This window comes from Anser brachyrhynchus (assembly GCF_964034855.1).
Source record: "Anser brachyrhynchus genome assembly, chromosome: 10".
Taxonomy (NCBI): domain Eukaryota; kingdom Metazoa; phylum Chordata; class Aves; order Anseriformes; family Anatidae; genus Anser; species Anser brachyrhynchus.
This window is the reverse complement of record NC_137705.1, coordinates 4,314,965-4,337,639: the sequence shown is the minus strand read 5'-3', so window position 1 is coordinate 4,337,639 and position 22,675 is coordinate 4,314,965. Positions and strand designations below refer to the sequence as shown.

General features: G+C 51.7%; 1 protein-coding gene across 2 annotated transcripts in view; it reads right to left on the bottom strand.

The window, feature by feature from the left end:
• PROK2 (prokineticin 2) overlaps positions 1–22,675 on the bottom strand; it is a 97,190-nt gene that overhangs the window by 56,172 nt on the left and 18,343 nt on the right. For both annotated transcript variants that reach the window (XM_080606992.1, XM_080606993.1), the window contains exon 2: positions 22,121–22,225. The gene's annotated coding sequence lies outside the window, so the exon portion shown is untranslated. The remainder of the gene's footprint in view (positions 1–22,120; positions 22,226–22,675) is intronic.

The following is a 22,675-nucleotide window of genomic DNA, read 5'->3' as shown; positions in this document are numbered from 1 at the left end:
CCTGGCTTTCTGCAGTTGCTCGTTGGCTCGCCGATAGCGGTAGGCTGGGATTCACGGGGTAAAGACCCGGCACAGACTTTTCCCACGGAAACGTGTGGATAATTCCCCTTTCTGCTCACGAGTCTGGCAGTAATCTGATCTGCTCTTCGGATCCAGCGCAGCAGCGTGGGCCCGGGCGGAGCTCTGCTCCAACGCGTTACATCCGTGACTACGAGCTGAGCGTGCGGCCAGCCACGACACCAGTGCAGCCTCACCGCAGCCACCCCGTGCTCACCACAAATGGTCCTCGCGAGCAAGAATTGGTCCCCAAGAACAGGAACGAGCACTCTGGGGCTACGTGCTGTCCCAATCACGCCCAGCTCCACCTCCAAACCTTCTCATGGCTGGCGTCGTGGTGCCAGGCTGGGCTGAGAGCACAGCAAGGCGCAGAACATAGAAAACCCTCCCTTGTGGCAGAGCTCCGGACAACCAGATCTGAAATTTCTCGTAGTCTCGGTCTCGTTAGGGAGGGGTGAGACGTGGTAGCACTAAACGGCGCGTTCAGGGAGGGAGAAGGGCTGAAGCTATTCGCGAATTTGCATTCAGTCCAGACTGCTGAAATGCCCTCGCTAAGTCGTGGAATGGCTGATTGTGGAAACAGACACACAATCAGGATTTTTTTTTAACCTAAATTGCTTATTTTTAAGTTAAATTGCATTTTATGATGAAACTGAATTTGAAAAGCCTTTAATGGAAAGGTAAATTAAGAAGAAAATTACGAACAAACTTTGTTTTGGGTCAAATGTCACTTCTGATCTGATACAAGACTCATTTTTTTGTTCTTCTCAGTGGAAAAAAAAAAAAACAAAAAAAAGTCCATTATTATTTCATCAAGCCAATCCTGTTTTTCCACGTTTATCAGGGACTCTTGAATGGCAGTGCTGTGCCCAGAGGGGACCCGGGACATCTCCGTGGCCCACCGGCAGCCCCCAGGCTCGGGGCTCCCTTCCTTCAGCCCCACTTCAGCTGGCAGCGCGATGCCGAGGAGGAGCGATGCTTTGTGGTTTGGGCCCTGCCAGCCGCGAGGCTCCTTCCCCTCTCGTCCGAGGCTCCTTCACCGCTGCCATTAGCGGGCCGGGCTTCCTCAGCCTGTCACGCTGATGTCGTGAGGACACAAGGCCGTGGCTCCCTTGTTTAATTACAGCTGAAGTGCTGTACCCACGTACTCCAAAGCCTCTGACTCCAGACGTTTCCATTTGAAGGATCGTTTGTAACTCAGCACAGAGCCAAACAGTGCTGGCAAGGCTCTTGCACACACACAGAGGCTGTGAGCAGGGCTGCGGGTGCCCTCTCTGAAAACCCACAGCTCGGCGGGGTCCCCAGCCTCTGAGATGGGGTGCGAGAAGGTCTGGGTGGGGAGAAAGGTCCTCCCGACCACCAGGAGATTTCCTGAAGGTGGAGAGGTAAATAGAAAGGCGTAGCAATCAAGGGAAACGGAGGATTCAAAAAGCAAATCTCTTGTTTCCCCTTAAATACAAGGGTGGCAGCAGGTGGGGGAGCTGTGCTGCTCTCTGCAGCGAGATGCTCCTGCCCTGCATCCTGGCTCGCTTCCACCTCCAGCTTCCCCGCACTCCCACGTGCCAACGTTGTTATTTTTTGCTCCCAGCTCTGAGGCGTTCAGGTCCACCCAAGAGGTGGCTGCACTTCATTTAGCAGCAAATTGTGTACGGAGCCCGCGTAAACGCGTACGCTTTGGTGAGCCTTCAGAGGGAAGGGCACAAAGCACCACGACGACGACAACGTGCGTCCTCCCTGGGCCTGCCACCCATCAGCTGGGTGGCTCCCCAAGCCCCGCTCGCGTTGTTTCAGCCCGAGCTGCTGCTAAAACCCCTCGGCAGCAGAGATCTCCCCAGGAGCCGTGCAGGACTGCTCGCCGGCAGGGCCGGGGGGACACCGCCTGCAGCGCAGCGAGGGCACGGAGCCCGCTCACCCCGCGGCGCTGTCTCCCGCTGCCCTCCCGTCCCCGCAGCCCCGCTCTCTGGGAACTGAGCTTCTCCGAGCGCCGGGAGTGGTTTCCATGGAAATAAAGAAGAATTTCGCAGCCCAACTCCACCAAAACATCGATTGGCTCCCAGTGCTTCGCAGGCCACTTAATAATAACAGCAACGACACCGGCGGAGGCAGAGAGACCCTGTGGCAAGGCTAGCTTGGGTTTGGGCAGGGATTATACCCTGGAGCCATCACTGATGCCCAGGAGGAGCCCAGGATTCTTCAGTGCCTGTCCCCCCTTGCTGTGCCTGCTCCCTCCTCGCACCTCCCCATCGCATTGGGATGCGCAGGGGCCTGATCCTGCCCCCAGCCCACGCCAGCCGTCCCTGCAAGAGCTGCCTCGCTCCCAGCCAGCTTACAGCCCAGCCAGGACCATATCCGCTAGTTCAATTATATCCCCTCTGCAAGGCGGGGATACAAGCGTTGTTGTTTATAAGCATCTCATTTCTGAAAGTAGTGGGGAGCAACAGAACAGAGGAAAATGCCCAAACGAGGAAGATGATGGAAATTAATTGCCCATAAACACATACGCAAGCATCCCGGATGCACCCTTAACGCTTTGCACAGCATCAGCTGCAGCCCTTCACAAGCAAACCCCACCACCTCATCCTGCACCGTGCTCCACCCCTCCCTTACACAGCACAGAACAAGCATCACGGTAAAATACCAGCGAAACACCTTCAGTTGGCAGAGGATAGACAGCACCAGGAATACCCAGTTACTGATCAACAGCTTCGACAGATGCTCGGCTGCAGGAATTCTGCATGGCACCTACGTGACATTTAAAGGCAGTGTGAGGGATGCAGGCACAGCAGAGACCACGTGTTGCATGGAAATTAATTTCGTTTTTAAGAACTAGCTACTGTGGTGATCTGTTTTTTTCCTAAAATGGGCTGTGGGTCAGATACATGGACCCGGATCCTCCCCGGTGCGTTCAGGACCCTCAATATCCTCAGAGATTTTGGGCTCTTGTCCATCATACCTGCATGGAAACAGATTGAATCGGAAGGTTTTTACTGCCATTTCTGGATCATTTGGATGTTGGGCAAAGCTTTTCCTGATGAAGTAGCTGTCGAAGGTGGAGGTCTGGTCCTTATTGCCTGCATCCTGCCCGCTGCTCTCCTACAAGCCTGGCAGGGAAGGGGCAGCAGGAGCAGCCCTGGCTGGGTACATCACAGCCCCGTACAGACAGAAAAACAAGTGATCTGTTTTAAGGGAACCACTCTCGTGTACGCTGGTCACCTGGAACTAGTAAAACAAAAATCCAGAATAAAAGATAATAACGCAGAATTTCTCTAAAAAGGTCGTACTGGGGAAAAGTGCAGTAAAGAGAGCAATTTTTGCATTAGTGTCCTGCACAGATGGGAAGAGCAGCTCAGCTGCAGGATGCAGCTCCATACTGATGGCCCCTGGGGAGACTCTTTTCTACATCCTGGCTGTGCACCGTCTTCACCGCTCACTTTGGGGTATGCTGAAGCAGTTTGGGCAGCCAGCCTATCATTAACATGCACATCTAGGAGTGATGTCTCATCAAAACTGTCTAGGACATATTTTAGCACATCAGAGCTTAGAACTGAAGATGCTTACACAGAAATACACAGATGGGTATCGGTGCAAGATGGAAACACTTCAAAATATGTGTGGTACTTGCAGCAAACTTTGCCTCACTGATCCTTTCCTCCTTGGAAAAGCTCGCAGAAGTCCTTGGGGGGACTCCAGGTTGTTCTGAGCTTGTGGGAGGGGAAAGGATGCGATTAATGCCTATCTCTGTAAGGAACGGGCTGTTCCATTTCTGCAAAACTTTGCCCCAGAAACGCAAACACAACCGGCCGCAGGTGGAATTGCAGCACGCTCTGGAGCTCCTGCTTTATTTTCTGGCTCTCGCAGTGAGCCAGCCTGATTACCCGCATTTGAAACACGATTGTTCCCAGAACCGCTGCGTGTAAATCCCGCGCTGCAGGGGGATGCGAAGCAGAACAGGTGGGAGAGCATCCCCCTGCCCACGGCAGCCACCACGCTGCCAGCAACCGAGCCATGCCCGCAAAAACTGGGGGGAGCCAGCGAGCGGCTGAGCTGTAAATAGAGGGAAACAAATCCTTCGGGGAACCCGTCCAACAGCCGCCGGCTCCCAGGGGCTGGAGCGCAGCCCGAGAGGGTGGCAGGTCCTGCGCTCGCTCCAAGCACGCACACGCTCGCGCGGCCCCGAGCAGGTTTAATTTGCTGCAACTGTTTCAACAAACCCCGAGCCCTGGTAATGCTGTTACACGCCGAAATTGCTCGGTGTAAAACAACACTGAGCGGAAAACACTGCGGGCACGGAGGAGCCCCCTCGTTTCTTCAGCACCCAGTCTGGTCCCGGCACCTGGGCTTTGTAAGGAGAAGCGAAAAAAGCCTCCAAAAAACACCAAACCACCCCAGAGAGCTTACAAAATGTGTTTTGCCAAAGAAGTCTGATTTAGTACTGGGGGGTGAGAGGAGATGCAAAAACTCCTCAAGTCCTGGTGTGTGCTTGAAGGGCTGAGCTCAGCGCAGAGCTGACACCGAACGTGTTTTTAATTCAAAGTCTGTGTAAGAACACAAGGCGCTTCTTGTCACGGCCGTCCCGTTTGACAGCAGGGTCTGAGTGTCCTGCCCAAGGTTCCTGCCGGAGCCCTGAAATTGCCCAACTTGCCTCATGCTTTCTGCCTCGCTCCGACTAGAGAAGACGCCCTGCAGTTTCACAAGGGTACGAGGGATCCTAGCGCTGGCGGCGTGTTGCTTTGCCAAGCCACGAGGGTGATACATCCCTGGCTGGACCAGTGCTAGCTCCAAACACAAGCGTAGGAGATTCCTGCAGGGGCTGAAACTCCCTGGAGGGAAACCAATGCAAATCCGCAGGCCCAGCCTCCTGACAGCCACCAAAGCAATTTACTTCCCCGCATCAACAGCTGCCCCCAAGCAAAACCCCGATGCCACATCACAAAGCCACCAAGGCTCAGCTGCGGCCCAGCTGAGTTTTGGCTTCAGCTACGATAACATATGACTGTGTTTCGGCTGGACAGGCTGCGATTCCCCCGTCTGCGTGGGCTTAAGGCTTAATTTCCATCGCCCAAGGCAATGGCCGTGCACCCAGCTCCTGAGGAGGTGCCAGCCCAGAGCTCAGCACCGTGCCCAGAGCCCACGGCTGCACTGCTCGCACACTTGTTCCCTGTCTCCTGGAGACCCCGGTGAGCTCAGACCCCCTGCTTCAGCCAGTTAATCCTTGCTGCTCCTTATGCCAGTTAATCCACTCTGCTCCTTGTGCCAGGCCTCCCGCAGAGGCACGAGGAGACCCGGTGGCACCCTGTGCTGCAGTGCGGGGCTCAGCACCGGGATGCTGCAACCTCTCACCCCTCCTCACTCCTGGCCCTGGCATCAGCGCCCAGGGCACACAGGTGAGAAAAGCAGAGAAAAATGGGCTTTCTTATGCCAGCCTGCTAAAGCTAAAAGGGTTCATTGCACCGGGGCTCCTTGCAGGGGGAAGGGAGCAGCCCCCGCACCATCCCCATCCCGTCCCCTCCCCGCGTCACATCCTCACCAGGGCTGATTCAGCTGCACACAGGCCACATGGTGAATCACACAGGGAAACGCTGCGAGCTAAAAATAACCCCTGGCTGTTTTGGTCCTGCCGGGTTATTTTTAAGCTGCTGGCTTTGCCTGCCCAGGACCCGACACCAACGAAGCGAGCACCGTAAGGGCGAGGGCTGCTCATCACCGCCGAGCGAGGAGCTCGGGCTCCAGCTGCCGTACCCCAACCTGTGGGGTCAGCTGCCTGAATTCAGCACAGCCATCCATGCAGCCAGCATGGGATAAGCCTGCAACACTGGCAGAGCTGGGTAAGCAGCCCTTTGAAACCCCAGCAGCAAACACCTGTTCCGGTGGTTTCGGCACTTCGCCTCTCTTTCAAGCTGGCAAAGCCACTGCCTCAATCGGGAGCAGCTTCAGCCAAGAAAAATAAGCGCTACCTTACATTCCCAGGCTTGTTTATCATTGTCACGATGCTCTGCTCTAACTGGGAGGCTGCATTATGCATCATGCTGCCTACTTGCAAATAATAAGCTACATGTGTAAACAGGCTCCACTATTTTGAGTTGAATAGCTAACAAATGAGCAAACAAAAACTCCGCAGCCCACCACGCTCCTGTTTAAGTGACGCAACGGATGCCTTTGTGCATCCCGAAGGTGACACATCCGTCACGCTCGGAGCCCCAGCGGCTTCTGCATCACTGCCAAAACTCCAAAGCGCGGGGGCTGGCGGCAGGCGGCGAGCACGGGGCTGTGGTCAGGCTGACACGGCCCTTCGTCTGTGGGCTCAGACCTAAAATTGATGTGGTGCTCGCTCCTGCTACATCATCGTCATCGCAGTTACCGTGCAGGCTCCGTGGGGATGGATTCAGCCACCTGAGGTGCACGTCCTCGCACTGGGCAGGAGGGGCAGGGCACCGTAAGGGTGATTGGTCTGAGCAGGGGTCCCGTGGGCACCTGGCTCTGGATTCGACCACTGCAGCACCCGTGTAATGAGCCCGTATGAATTTGTGAGGGCTCTCATGCTGCACCGCTCTCCTAAGTCTATTGAACCCTCTGCAAATGGTGTTTCCCTCATCGCAGCTCTGCCTTCTTTTGTATTCTTTAATTTTCTGCCATAGTCTGTATTATTATCTATTGTAAGAAGAGTTATTTAAGAACCTTTGGACTATAATGGGCTTGGCATTACAGAAAAATAAAGCAGCTCTCCAGGAAACTTGCGCTGATTTCAGCCTTCCCATTTACGCCGTGATGCATCACACTGTGCTCTAATGTCTCACTAATCTGCAGCTCAATCTGCTGTTAAACGGGCTGGTGATGCAGAAGCCACTCACTAAGGTTGCTTGATATTCAGCTGCTGATTGAATCATTTGCTTCTTGCGATTTGCAGATGCGCCAAAGAGCCAGAAGCCCTTTTTCTTCCCGAAAAGTTAATTGGATCAGAGATCCTCGCTGGCAGCTGGCACCCAGGTGAACTCCAGCCCTGCAGAGGGGCTGCCTGGCAGGACCAGGGTGGGCCAGGGGATGGTGACCAGGGGACAGAGCCTGGGGACAGAGCCTGGCAGCTGCCTCCTGCGGGGAGGGAACTCGGCGATGCCTCACAGGGGCTTTGAGCAGGCCCCACGGTGATGCCAGCCTCACTGCTCCGTCAAGGCAGAGCCCCATCCCACGGCACCACGCTGCGGTTTTGCTCCCATCAGACATTCCCCAGGATGAATTTCCCCCGCCATACTTCCAGCTTTGTCGTTTGTGAGAGCTGATTACTGCCAGCGGTCCCTTTCAGCACGTCCCACCCAGCTACTCACAGGTACAGCTCCTTCCTAGCCTGGAAACTGAGACGGCTTCAGCAGCACTCGGGTTTTGTTATTTTCCCAGGCTTCAGCATGCAACACGCCGTTTGCCATCTTCCTCAATAATTAAGCAGTCGGTGCCGTTGTCAAAGAAGCACTTCACTACGCTTGTACCAGGTTTCCGACCGACTGCGGTCCCAAGCGAGGCAGCGTTAGGCACTGGGGCTGCAGCTCTGCGATTACCGGGCTGTAAATAACGCCTCAGAATATACGGTTTGTTGTGGTGATAACACACATTTGGTAGGTTACATAAATTGGAGCAATCCTGCTGACAGAGGAAAAATAGTGGTGTGTAATGGTTTCCTCCAGTTGCTAGGAAATAGAGTTAGTGCTGGGCTCCTCGCACGCCTCGGTGCACGCTGGTGACAGATGATGGATGCGGCACATGTGCGGCGCCCGGGCTGTTAGCGAGCCCTGGCCGAGGGGAACGCAGCCACGCAGTGACAGCGGGAGCCGTTTAACAACAATATATGCATTTTTCATTAAGAAAATTACATTTGTTTGCCCAAGGCGTTTAGGAAAAGGTAAGCAAAGAATAAAGTTCGATGGAAAGGGACAGGAGGGACAGGTGGTCCGTGCAGGCAGAGCCGGGAGCGCTACGCAGATGCACAAGGTCTGTGCTAGGGGTCTTTACACCTGCCCAAAGCCCTAATGCGGACGGGATGTGATGTTTTAAAAATGGCCTTTTACAGCACTGCAAAGCCTGTGTCCCCAAAGGGCCAGATCCAGGCTCTGTCCCAGGCGCAGGCGGCGGGGCGGCCCCTTCCCCTCTCCTTGCCCTCCCTGGGCCTCGTCTTGTGCTGCAGCAGGAGCTGGCGCTGGATCCAGCTTCTGTGGATGCCTGCTAAAGCCATTGCAGGAGGTGACATCGGTCCCGTGCTCCACTTTGCTGGAAACGGCACAGGCATGGTACCAGCAGAGCCTGACTTTCTTTTCGGAGCGACAAACTTCTCCTAAAAGTGCTGACGGAGGCAGCTGCAGCCCCGGGTGCCATGGGACACCCGTGCGTCCCCGTGCAAACTGTTCTCTCCCAATAACCCGGGATGGTTCATCACGTCCTCACGAGCCCACCACTTGGGCTCAACGTCAGCGCAATTCCTGAGCGAAGCGAGGTCACCTCCTTTCCCACAGAGAGGAGGAAAGGGCCCGGCTCCAGCCCCGCGTGGGGACGGGAGGACAACGCAGCTCTGTGTTTCTGGCCCGTGCTCATCCCCAATCACAACCATATGGGAACGGGAACCTGCCTCCATAGCCGGGGGCTCGAGGCAAGCAATCGCTTTCGATTGAGGAGAGGCGCATCATTTCCCCAGGACGCACTATTAAAGAAGAAAAGCCTTGCCAATGTTATGTTTTATAATGCAATAATTTTCCTAACAGCCCAACATGGTTCATCAGCATGTGATCTGGCATGTGATCAGCTTTCCTTTCAGCCATCCGGACGGGCTGCAAGAGGTGAGGGAGAAAACAGACACAGGATCTGTTTTGGTTTTCAACAAATTCTTGCACCCTGCCTTGGCGCGCGCGCTTCCATCCCCACGGATTCACACCTGTGGTGTGCTGCTCCGAAACCTGGCCGTGGTCCCTGCTTTGGGCCAAAACTGTGCAATATCAGCTCACCTCAGCACTGCCTGCAGTGGCACGGGGTGGGGGCACCGCTGCGGCGAGCCGGGGGGCCCCGGACTGACTGTGTTTGGTTCGTTATCAGCAAGAAGCCTGTCCCCAGACACAGCCATCCTAGCAACCATTTCAGCACCGCCGGTTAAATAACTGCCTAGCATCACCTGAAAATTCAGGTTGGCAGCCTTAAGTAACTTCATCATCATTTCGGGGGGGAAAAGAACCACCCCAAGGCCAGCTTCCTTACACACAGTATGGAAAATGGGCAACCGTGGCGCCTCCAACCGTGCTGCCAAAGCTTGGACCAAAGCTTGCTGCCCCCAGTTGTGCTGCCCCATTGCAGAGCCCACACCATGAGTGAAATCGGTGATCTGCTGCCATCCTTTCGCACACCAGCACCCTGTCATTAACACCAGATGATGCCTTGGGAGGCAAAAGAGGGAAATCTGCCATGGGCTTTCCTACAAGGAGGTACAAGCTCGTGGGGGAAACATCAGCAGGAGCACAGCGAAAGCCCCAGCATCTGCTCCCCTGCACGCCTGCACACGAGCTGAGCGCTTCAGGCAGCGCTGTTTGGCATGCGGTCCCGCCAAGGCTCGAGCAAGTGGGAGACAACGTTCCCCGAGGGAACGAGGAGCTTTAGCTTTTGTACCACAGCAAGCATGCAAACACGGTATCTTGAGGGAATAAGAAAGATAAGTTATGTCATTTCATCACTGTTCTTGGAACGGAGACAAAAAAGCAAAAGAAAACAAAACAGAGCACCCCCTGGGATCCATAAAGAGGAAACTAAAAATATGATAAATAGGCAGGATCATTATTTTCTGAAGATGACATACTGCAGCCCATGTTATATATCTGGATTCCTATTGTCACTAAGGATAGAAACTTTGGCACGAAGCAAGTAAAGGAGAAAAATGAAATTTCTGCCATACCACAAACCAATGAGCACTGGTAAGGAGCCATCTACTAAAAACACCAGCCAGAAATCCCAGTCCTGCAGGACAGGAGGAAAGGAGGAGAGCACAGGAGCACCAGCTTTCTTTGCCAACAGGAGGCAAAGGGTTAAGCAAAGGTGCAATTTCTTGTGTTAACTTAAACCTAGAGAAAAGCTGAGAATTAAAAGATCAGAAAGCCACTGCAAAGTGTGTAAAGGTACTCATAAATCCAAGGGAAATAATAAGTGCTAATAAATGCTCAGGGGATTGCTCAAAATGCTGTCTGTGTTTATAATCAAGCAGGTACCACACTGCAGCCTAGGACACCGCGGTCTGCATTGGGATTTACCCACAGAAAAGACTCCCTGAGGAATCTGTGTATAAAGCAGAGGAGTGAAAAGACAAGCAATATTAAAAATAAATTCAGAGAAGCCAGAAAGCCAGGAATCTGATGCAGTTTTAGAGGCATGGCAACATAACAAGAGCAGCAGCACACAGGGACAGGAAAACCCTCTGCTTTTAGAGTTGCTTGGCACCAGGCATGAAATCTTCAGTTCGAGATATAGGGGAGGAACCTATATATTAACACATCGTGACAAGATCCAACTACCCTGCTGGCTTCCCCAGAAAATAGGGGTCACGCAGCCAGCCTGTCTGCCTTCCGAGCTGGGGGATTTTTCCTCATTTTCTTCCTGACTCCGCTAAATTATCTCGTAGCAAAGCCTTCCTTGGTTAACTCTTGAAGCCCCAAAATGAAGGTTATGAGTTTGTGGTGGGTTTTGGTCCCTAAGGCTTCGGATGTGTCTCCTGCTCCATCCCATCCCTGCTGCAGGGGAAAGGATGGATGGGTGCATCCGGACGGATCCTGCCCCGGAGCCAGCAGCCCAGCTTTCCTGTGGCTTTCCAGAGATGCTGCCGAAGAGCCAGCAACATAACCTCTTAAAATCTTAGTTTTTAACGTCACCGGATGGTAAAACACACTCAGAGCTGGCAGTTTTGATCACTTGTGGCAAAACACTATATTGAGCAGAGGGTTAAAAGCGCACAGATCTCGTGCTGAGCACGAAGGTTTGTGCAGCGTCACCCAAACGCCTGTTCAGGCTGGTTTGTGATTTCTTTTCTCCTAGCTTAAACAGCTCCGGACAAGCGATCCCCTACTGAAAGGAAGCCACCGCAAGGAGCTTGGTTTGCAGCTACGAGGTGGCTGCGCACCACGATGGACACGTGGCCGCAGGCTGCCCCCGGCTGCAATAGATCCGCTCCGACAGGGCAGGATTCACACAGTGCCTGTGAGCACCAGGCAAACAGCTGATCCAAGACAACCGGGGACAACACAAGGGCTTCCACGTGCCCCAAGCCCAGAGTCGGACACCCCCCTCGATTTTGTGAGCACGTATGGATAGATGCGCCCACGGGTCCGAGGGAGCTGAGAGGTACCCAGGGAGCAAGCTCAACTGCGCATCCAAATGAAAGGGAATAAATCCACACAATCACCTTTTTCTGCCCATTCTGGTGTGTTTGGAAACCTACTTTTCTCTTTCAGAAACACTTACACCCATTTCATAAGCAACACGCGTGACCCGTGACACACAAAAGGCATTTCTCTGATTTTGACGAGCGCCGCAGGGATACCTCGTGTGGGAGATGGGAGGCACGGGGCGCGTTCCCCAGTGGGACTCCAGAGACAGTCCTGCACCCGAGGGCCTTCCTCTCACCCTAAGAAGGCAGCTCGGTGCCGGTGACTTGACCGCGTGTGTCCCTCGGCAGGCTGAGCGCAGCCGCAGCCCCGTCCGATACGCACCGCGCGCTGGAGTTTCGCTCCCGCGTATTACAGCAAATCTCCCCAGCAGAGCGAGTTACCAAGTGCCTCACAACTGCACCTTTGTCTCACGGAGAAGCCGAGTGCTATAAAATACAGGATAACCCCTGCAGCGAAGGTTTCCAGCACAGTTTGGTGGAAAAGAGCGAGGGAAAAGAAAACAATGAAGAAAAGGAGACGATAAACTTCTTAAAGTAGCTCCTGCTGTCAGCCCTCTCCTCCCGCGCGTGAACCAGCCCTCCCTCCTTCACCTCTTAATTCCGGGCTTTAGGAAGGCTTGGTACTACTCAGGCCTCTTAGCAGGCCCTGAAGAGTCAAATTTAATCCGGTAAGCCTGAAATTGAAAAAAATCCAACCCAACTTGGGTCTTTGCACTGAATTTAATACCTGGATAAATCCCTATGGAACACCAAGGAAAAAAAAAAGCAAAGCGTGCTGCGTATAAAGTTATCTAATATAAGCCATTCCCCCTTATCCCTTCATTTCGCAGCAAAAACACAGACACTATTCACTCTGCAGAGCTTTTCGGATGAAGTAAATACTGCTACATCCAGCCTTCATTGAAAAAACATGGACCTTCCATTTTCACAGGGCTTCATTTCCAACACCACAGCCCCATCCTGCCTTGGAAGTAATTTCTTTCCTTAATTACACCTATAAAATAAAGACTTGCTCCTTACATAATTAAAAAGGGTACAGTTGATAGATATCTATTTCTGGCTGATGATATCACTGTGTTTATGTAGGAAAATTTCCAAAGGGTTCCAAAAAAAAAAAAAAGAAAGAAAGAAATAGCCCCCCCTAAATTATTCCCAGACTTCTCCAGTCTGAATGTATTTATTTGCAATAATGATTGCGGCTTTATGCGAGCAGATGGGCAGTCCCTGAGAGGATGATTTGTTTCCCCTCTTTTCTTACTTCATGATGTATTTTATGATTTCAGCAGGTCAGTGGCTGCCATGTGTTTCTTTCTAATCTGCGAGCGCTTTTCGTTTGCCTCATTCTTGGCAGCCGTCGTATTTACCAAAGAGATCAGACACGGACAGATGATGGCAGGGATCCAGGCTCCTTGAGAGTTCAGTGCTTGGATGTTGGCAGCAAGTAAAGATATATGGATTGCTGTTGTTGGTTCAAACTTACAGGGGCTTTTTCCCTCATTATATTTCAGTTTGTGTGTGCACATGTATGTATAGAGGGAGACGTGTGTGCGTGTGTGCACACGTTTTTAAATTCCCTTTGTAATGCCCTCCACCAGATAGAATACAGATGAGCTGTTACACAAAGAACAATAGATGTCAACTAGATTACTCTCCCCCCCCTTTTTTTCTTTTTCTTTTCCTTTTTTTTTTTTTTTATAGGCCTGGTTTGTTATAAATCCTCCATGCCCATTAACCTCTGAACCACACTGATGATATCTCTTCCAAGCTAAATTGCCTGTATTTCCAGACATTTGTTTGTTCACTTAGAGGTCTGTGGGCAGTGGGAGGGGGGAACAGCCCATTGCTGAATAGGGCGCACGGATTATAAATGAAAATTCTTTCCCTCCTTGTAAGATGATGCTCCGAGACCTCTCATAAATGGACGGCTCTAGTTTATACGCTCACAGGTGGAGGCCGACAGTAGAAAGTTAATCACAGCAATACCAAAAATATCCCAGCAGCACGGGGGGAGGACCGGCTCCTTCCCCACAGCCATGTCCTGCCGCAGAGCCTCCGTGCGACGCGCGAGGCCACCGCTGTCCCCGCAGCCAGAGCCCCACGGGGCCTGTGGCAGGGCCAGCCTTGCCCCGCTCACCCCAAGGGGTCACCTCACACCAAATCCCCCGATCACACCCTGGCCTTTCCCTTTTTACCAGGAAGAACAACGCCTCGGCGGCTGGAGGTTGGCTGGTTTGTTTTTAGGAGCAAGATGAAATGTACAGCGGGATCACAGAATGCAGAAGCATCCTTAGAAGAAAATTCAATTTCCTTCCCCGCAGCACAGCACGTCTCTGCGGAGCCACAGGCTCGGTCCAAGCTGCAGGCCTGGTCCTTCTGGGGCACTTGGCACAGTCGGGTCACCAAGCTACTGGAGATAAAACCCCTGGAGCTGCCAGCAGCTCCCAAACAGCCTCCAGCGGGATCTGTCTCAGTAAACACGGCCGTAGCGCTTCCAGGAGGCACTCCAGCTCCTGGGAAACATGCTGAGCAGCGTTTCCAGCATCTTGACTTTAAAATAAACCCTTGGAAGCTGCAAGCGTGCTGGCATTTCCAACGCAGGCCTCCTGCCTTCCTTACCCGTATATAAATTTAAACTCACGGTTCCAAAATACCATTTTACTTCCATACATCGTCGCGCCCATTTAAGCACAGCTCCCATCTGATCGGTTTTGGAGCAGATTTCTCAGTCTTCCCCGCTCACCCTGGGTCCCTCCGGGTGCTGGGACCAGGAGGGGTTCCCCCAGTGCTCCAGCTGCGTCCTGCTCCCTGCCTCCAGCACCGGGACGAGAAAGCCGTCGGGGTGGGTTACTGGTGAGCGCCTTGGGCGCCCTGCTGCTGGGGTGGTCTCACGCTGCTCTGACTCCTCTCGGAGCTCCCTGCTGAGATGTCCATGCCCAGCACGCTGCTTCAGGGCACCCCTCTCACAGCCCAAAGTTTCCCCAGCTGGTGGCTGAGGACCAACGCTGTGCATGGGCCAGACTCGTCCCGCTGGCGTGGTGCAAGCGTGTACATGCTTCCCTGCACAGCTCCAGCCGCAGCATGCACGCGCAGCTGATTGCCAGCCACTCATTAAACTATTTCAGTGGGGTTTTTTACGCATAGCAGAGGGTAGGAAGCTGTAACAACCCATGGTTTTTCAGATCATTCATGTTTTTCCTGCTCTCACTAACAACTCCCAATTTCCATGGCAACACTCGCATGCTTTGGTACGTGTTACTTTTTGCTTATGCAGAGCGCTGTTCCCACAAAGCAGGAGGGCCGAGGTCCCCAAACAGCCAGCAGAACGCCCCTTGTACAAACCCTACACCCATCCCCATCCCGCTGCCCCAGCGGCACACCCGCACCTTCCCCCCAGCGCAGCGCAAGGACAGGCACTACTGTCTGTTCCCCAGCCAAGAGCTCGTTTTAAACTTGGCTGTGGTTTCTATTTTAATCCCACACACACATTTTTGGAAACACTTACTAAACCATTAACACATTTATATGAAAGGAAAGATGGCGATTAGCGTTCCCCCCCCACCGCCATCGTTTCTTTTTGTGTCGATTTTCTGGCTCGCGCGGTGCGGCACAACGTGGTTGCAGCCCCGCACGCAGCTCTGGCGGGTGCGAATTCCTTCACAGCACCAGCTTCATTTACCTCGGCCTCGCTTTGCTGCTCCTCCATTTCTCTGCACACAATTTCACCGCCGCTCCTGTGCTTGTACAAAGATGAACATCACAAGCTTTACCCTAAAGCGTGCTGAAGCCAACACGAGAACTTCATTGGGGCTCAGTAATTTATTTTTAAAACAACCCTTTTCCAATGGCTCATTAGGACAGACAGCCGACTTGCCTGCTCTGGCCCTTATGCATCTTTTTTCTACACCTACAGGGATGTTTTCATAAGTGAGAATCCTTTCCAACGCAAAGCAGCAGCAATTAGTGCATTTATTTATTTTACTGTAATTCACACCACAGCACAGGCAGTTTCCCTGCTGGCCAAAGTGCAGAATAAATAAACAAAGTCCACTAGAGATGTCTTAAATTTCTCCCATACGATGGGACAGAAAATCAAAGCTGCTGCGGGTAGAGATCTCTGACCACTTGAGGCTGTATGGGCAGGGATGGAGCCAACAGGGCTGGAAATTCGTGCAAAGGAGAGGGCTGGAGAGTGATGCTGACCAAGCTCAGAGCTGGGGAGAAAACCACAGCAGAGCCTGCTGCCCAGGTAAGAAGCATTCCTGATTTCTTTCCCAATTGCATTTTTTTCTTTCCTGCATTCAGATATCATCCGCCACTTCCCAGCAGAGGGGCTGCACTTGTCTGGGAGATGCACCTGGGATCCCAGGCACGCTGTATCAGAAAACTACAGAGGACGGTGTAATAAGATTCTGCCCCAAATGAGCCTAAAGTGTTTTTTTATTTTATTTAAAAAACAAAGATGGCTGAACATACTCCAGATCCACGCTGGCTTGTCCGAGGGAGCCGAATTTATCACTTGTGAATTAAGAAGAATGAAGTTACAATTACAGGTGGGTTTTGACCTCTGTAATTTTGTGGGCACTTACGGTTTTTCCAGCAGAGGCTGCTGAATGTGGGATTTCCCAGCAACAGGCTTCCCCCACCACGCTGCCTGTCACGGGCTCCTTGGAGCAGCCCACAGCTTCCCAGAGGAAGCGGGAGGTCACAGGCTGAAGCGCAGCACCGGGATCCTGCTGGCACAGCACCAGGAGCGGGCTCAGAGCCTGCTGAGGAGTGGCACGGGGTGGGAGGGCTCACGCCAGAAGTACAGGCTGGTCCAGCAGAGGTAAATTAAACCAGGCGTGCCCGGCCAAATCCTGCTCTCTGCCTTCTCAGGGTTGCATACGCCTGTCAAGGACGGACAGAGCCCCTCCAGGACAAAAGCCACAGGATGACAAAACTTTGGCTGCAGGCGATTTCCAGGAGACGCACCACGCGCTCATCACAGCCATTTGTGCAAGACAAAACCCTAACTCTGACACGGAGCCTCCACAGGAACGGTCTCTTATGATCCCAGAATGATTTTTGTACTCGGTTTTCTCCCTGAATTCAGCGAATATTAACAAGATACCAGGAAAAGGGAGTTTTTATATAGAGCCTTTACTTTCTCTTTTTTCTTTTTTATCTTTTTTTTTTTCTTTACTCTTTTTTTTTTTTTTTTGAAAGAATCAAAACTAAATCAGCGCTGAGACGGCAGCCCCGTTGGTACAGAGAGCTGAGCAGTGCCTGGGGACAGCGTGTACCACTTTCCTGAGGGGCCTGCACTGAAAACCAATATATTGATTAAAACCTCAGGGCCTTTCCCTTGACTTACGAGAACAAAAAAGCTAACTCCTTTTGTAAAGAGCAGCTCTCAACATGTCTCATCTGTTGCCAGCCCTGGAGGACTGCGTGCACCCTTTGAGAGCTGTTCCCAAGCTATTACATTGGGCTCTGCGCTGTCCCACCTTCCTTGGAGGCTGTTCCTTGACACCGGGTGAAATCCCGTGTGTGCCAGTGGAGCTGTGCCCACAAGGAAGGCCCGTGTCAGAGGCCGAACATGGAGAGATGCACAGAGCTGAGGACCACACAAGAACCGCCTGCTCCTTTCGGGGCCGGGAGTCAGGCCCGCCAACGCGCTGCCAGCTGCCTCTCCTTAGAGGAGGCCGTAAGGCAGCCAGCGAGCGTCGCTGGGGACAGAGCTGACAAAACCTCGCCTTAAGACTTTTCTCAGGCAGCAAGGAGTGCTTCGGGCCTACATTCAGACAAAGACATTTGGGGAGATGGGCTTGTACGGCCTCTACGCACGAGCGAGGCTCCGGAGCCTGGGAAGAAATCTCCCTGGTGGAGAACAAAGGCAGAGGCTGGGCTCTGGCCGTGAGGCCCTCAGCGCGCTGCCACCAGCGGCAGGTGGTCACCACATGAGCAAGCGAAAACGTGCATGTGAGCGGAGCGATGACAGGTCTACAGTCATGAGCAATTTTCTCTAAGATGCACTTAGGCATCTGCTCCAGATTAACGTTGTTTTGGTTAAAATGAGCATTTTGGAGGCGTTTCGGCAGGTAAGTGGCTGCACCTAAGCAGAAGGAAGAGTCGTTAATAGGCAGACACGCAGGACTCGACGAGAGAGGTAACTCAGCCCCAGAGGTAAACAGCAGAGCCCGTCGTGGGCTATGCCAGGGGACAGGAGGAGCGGCAATGGCTCAGATAGCACGGGATAGGATCGCTGCAACAAAAAGCCAAATATTCAAAGCTCTCCCAAGTCCTCACTAACTGAAATAGAGAGGATGACAGCTGTTGGCCTACTTCAGCTAAGAACTGAAGTCCAGGCTTTACAGCTCAGAGCCCCACGTTCAAGGCAGGAGATGAGCATACGGACTTGGTCTCTATAATTAAAAGACTTTTTTTTAAAAGACAGCCTGGCTGGGAAGGGGCCACAAGCCAGCACACCGAGGCCTTGCTTACTTCAGTGTTCTGCACTATCCAAGTTTATTTTTAAAGCCTTATGAAAAAGCCCAAAGCCTAAATTAATAACTACACCACTCTGATCCACATAATACCCAAATACAGCCAATAACTGGGCAGATGAATGAACAGGACGCAGGTACGGGAGAGGACGGCTTCAAAGGCTGACTGGCAAGACATACACAAACACCTAATAAATATGACAAAAACCCCATTAGACCAGGAACAGCCGACCTGACCTTGAGGCCAGGGAAGCGGGAGGAAGCCACTCACATGGCTGATGCAGCAGGGATGTAAAAGCAGGCCAGGCGCTTCCCAGAGCCAGCCCTGCACTGCAGCTGAGGCAGGGGCACAGCTCATCCCAAAAGACCGACCTTATTTCTTCACCGGTGCCCGGAGACAGAAGCAATTACAGGACTTTGTGGCCTAAGGCCACGGGAGCAGAGGCAAGAGGAGAGGTACAGCTTGCTGACACTGCACCACCGGTAGCACCGGGGATATACCGGGCTCTGTGTATATCACCGGGTCCCGCAGCCATCACCGTGCCCTACACAACCCAGATCTACAAGCACAGGTAGAGCCGTAGCTGTCAGCAAAGGGCACGCAGCTCTCACGTAGTTCCCTGACAGTCTCTTTATTTCCTCAGCATGAGCCGCAGGACCAGGACTGCAGTCCCAGCCTGTTCTTTTTCAGAGGCCAGAGCACAGGGATTTCACTTACTGGTTCTAGTTCAGGTTTTCCTGTCATTTCTTTAAAAGACTTAATTCCTTCAGTGCCTGAATTCCAGGATTTTAATACCTTTAGCTCCATTTCCCCTTTTCCTGCTCCGCATCTAATACTTCAGCCCATAAATCTCTGCAAGCACACAGCACAAAAACAGATAAGGAAAGCTGTATAGCCATAAAACTTACTGGAAAGGACCAACATAAAACCCACCCACTGCAAAGATTATAACCAACGGAAGAAGAGGAAGAGAAAGCCAGATTAAGTGTTGCTGTCAAAGTTCAGGCAAGCCTCAGAAAAGGTGTTGTACGATAGCTTAATTAAGCTTACAGTAGATCACAATCAGCGATGCATCATTCTGCTGATGGAGGAGCTCCAGTGGAAGATGAATAATGGCCAAGCTCAGCACAGGATATTTTTTTGCCAGTGTGGTTCTACCAATTAATGAAGGTTCTCCGGTCTCCTCACCTCCCACAGGTCCGTACCGCTACCAGGACAAGTGCTCAGAGGGGACCTGATGGACCCATCTCCTTTTTAGCTGGTCTTAAACTTTCATCCCCATCAACCATTTCTCCAGTGCGGTGTGCAAGCGAAGCCTCACATGGCACTGCCTCCCACATCTGTGCAATGATGGCCACAATTAACATTAATAACTATTTCACTCCATGGATTTAGCCCTTTTCCTTTGGGTAATCATGATCTTTCTTCCTCTCCCCAACCCTCATTTTAAATCCTCGTGGGTAACGTGCAGCCAGCTGATTCTACATTTATCTCGCTTCTATTTTTTTGACACATTTCAGGCAAGCGCTGCTGAAAAACACTACAAAGCCAAAAACTCCTGCTCATTAATAACACTCACATCACCTCCTTCTTTGCTCCTTTAACATGCTGCTTTTATTTGGTCTAATTGCAACTCTCAGCATGATTAATCACAACATTTTTTGCGGGAAGCTGGGGAATTTGATATCCCTGTCCTCATATGGATCTGATCACATTCATGCTGAGAGTCCAGGCACGCTTCCTGCAATCTTAATGTAAAAGCTTAGTGTCAAATGATCCTCCTTGCCTAGTACACACTAATTACCCACATTACTATATTCACCTAGGTCCCAAACACGGGCAGAAAATGGAAGCCAGATAATCCGGTTCAGCTCTGGGACAAAGCTCTTATGAAGGTTGATCTTCCTGTATGTAGGCTCTCCTTTTCTCAATTTCACATCTGGACCAAAACCATTTACCAGACAAAGTTAGTAGCAATCTTAGAAGTTTGAAGAATTAAACTTATACCCAAGAAGGCTCGTAATCCAAGGGGCCAAGTCTCTTTGGAGAACTGCAGAAATTATAGCAGGCACTATGAAAAGTCAACTCAGAATTAATCTGCACTAAGCTACATTTTTCAAATGTGGAAAGATAAGCGTCACCAAAGAAGCCTCCTCTAAAACACGACTGATTATTGCAATAGTTGGAGTTTTAAATATATATATATATACACACACACACACACACACAGAGATACATTTGTTTTGTAGTACTGCTCCTGAAAAGTTCTTCAAGCGCCAATCTTGGAGTATCATCTTTCCTATAGAAGGTAGTGACAAAGCTCCCCTGGATTTTAATGAAACATGAAGAGCATCAGTGTACACTTCTAAAGCGCTGTCTGGAGGTCACACATCAATATTTGAAGACAACACAACCTCGCCTGCGCTTACCACTGCACTGGTAGGAGCAGCACGACTGCCGTTAGCTTCTCTAGGTGCACCTTACCCAGCTGGCTGGTGATGCTGCTTCCTATCCACTCCTCCCCTTCCGAACCTCCCCACTTCCAGAGGAGCTACAGAAACTGCCCAGTTTGCTCACAGGGACTGGGCCTTCCTCCCACTGAGGAAGACAGTCAGACTTTAAAACCACACAGACACCACCAAGCATCCCTTACCTCCAGCTCCTCTCCCAGGCTGCACGTTCTCTGCATCATTTGCCTCACAGAGCCCTTTAATTAAACGGTGAAGGCCTACTGATTATCACCTAACTCAGAAAATACCATTTGAAATAAGGGAATTAGGCTCCTACTCAGTCCTGGGGTTTCATCTTTTCCCTGACGATCTCCTACAAATGCTGTTCCCCATTAGTGCTTCACTGGATGTCACCACTTCTGTGCTGAAAGGCTGAGAAAGCAGAGAGCCAAGGCTTGGCACGGCATGGGAAGGGGCCGTTGGCCGGATGCAGAAATCAGGCTGTCAGCACCCATTCTCCCCAAGCCCACTATGCAGACCCATGCCTCTCCTCCCCAGGGCTCTGGGGAACATTTATGGCACAAAGGAGCTGCAGCTGGATGAGAAACATACATGGGATGCTCACCCTGCACTGCGGACATGCACGGAGCACAGAGCTGTCACTGCTCCTAAAATCCTCCACCTAAACCCTCTGGCTGTGTGATCAAAATTTCACGTGCACAGGCTTGCTATTCTTCATAGCTCTGAAAACAGGCTGCACATGAAGTGGCATCTCCAGATTTAAGATATTTGCCGAGTTTCTCCCCAAATAAAATGAAAACGCAGGCTCCGAGGAGCCCCGCAGAGCACCAGACCCCCCTGCCAAAACCGACACCTCGCGCAGCCGGTCGCCACGCCAATGCCTTTTCCAGGTGCCCAGCTCCCAGAGCGCAAACCACCAACACTTGAGCACAATTTGACTCTAAGTCCCTAAAAAGCAGGGCTGTTCAGAAATCACATCGTTTTGTTTGTGCGCTTGGGTTCTTTCAGGTAAAGAGGCTTTTCTCGTCTGTGTATATATGAAAAACCCTACATCACCAACGGTATTCTAAAATACTACAGCTGAAACACATCTAGGGAGACTCCAGGAACCATCCTGCCCTGGAAAAATACCGGGGCCCGTGGAGATACGGATTACTGAGAGGATATCCTCATGAGTGATAGCACAGACTGTACACCGCATTTAGCCTTCTTTCCTTCAGGTCAGCATAAAGAGAACCCAAACCAAACAAAAGCCCTCTCACATCCTTCCTCCCCAGCAGCACCCAGCCCGCAGGGCCTCTGGCAGGTTTCGGATGAAAGCCCATGAGCAGCACCCACGTTGCCCACGGCCACACACCGCCTCCAGGCCAAGGAGCATCAGATGTGGCCACCCGCTAGCGGAAAGGATGCTGAGCAAGGGGCGAGCTGCAAAGGGAGCAGACCTTCCCAGCACACCCTGAGAGGAAATGGGCTATTATCATCTGTCCTGACACCCTGCAAGGATTCTCTGTTGGGTTTATTTTGTGAAGTACCGTCACGCAGGTTGTGTTTGTCATAGGCAGAAAGATGAGAAGAAACGCCCGACGTAACAGGGATGCTCAAACCAAACCTTTCTGATTTTTCTGCGCAGATCACAGCAAAACACAGCTTACACCAGCTGGGAGGTTGTCCCAGCATCCATCCCGGCGCGCCGCGGGCAGTGACCCACCTGGGTGCTCTCCTCTGCTCTCGAGTTCAAAGGAAGTTTTGTGTCCTCCACTGACGAGCACATCAAGCAGTCATTTCTGTGCAGGCTTCCAATGTTATCAGTAGCCTGTTCACCAGAAAAAAAAAAAAAAAAAGGAAAAAAAACCCCATCAGCGAACTATGATCTGTTTGTTCTCTGCTCCCCCTAAAATATTAACAAGACATTGACATAGTGGAGTGCTTGCTGCACAAAACCTGCTGCGACTGGGGATAACCGGGACATTACAAATGGCTATGAATCAACTCAGCTGCACAGGCTTCAGGTCCTTTTGCTGGGCAGGAGTGAAATATGCTCCCTTACAACCCAGTGACCAGTTCGGTATTTCTACCAGTTACCTCAGGAACATTTATTAGATTAGGAGAAGGTTTTTATTTATGGACTCTGAAACTTTGCTGTTTCCCAGCAAAGAAGGCAGTGCCTGTTTAATGTTCCTTTTGTTCTTCTGGACATTTGCATTTATTTATTTTGATTCATTGCTGCGCTGGTAACAGGCTCCAAGTACCTGCAGTTTTACAT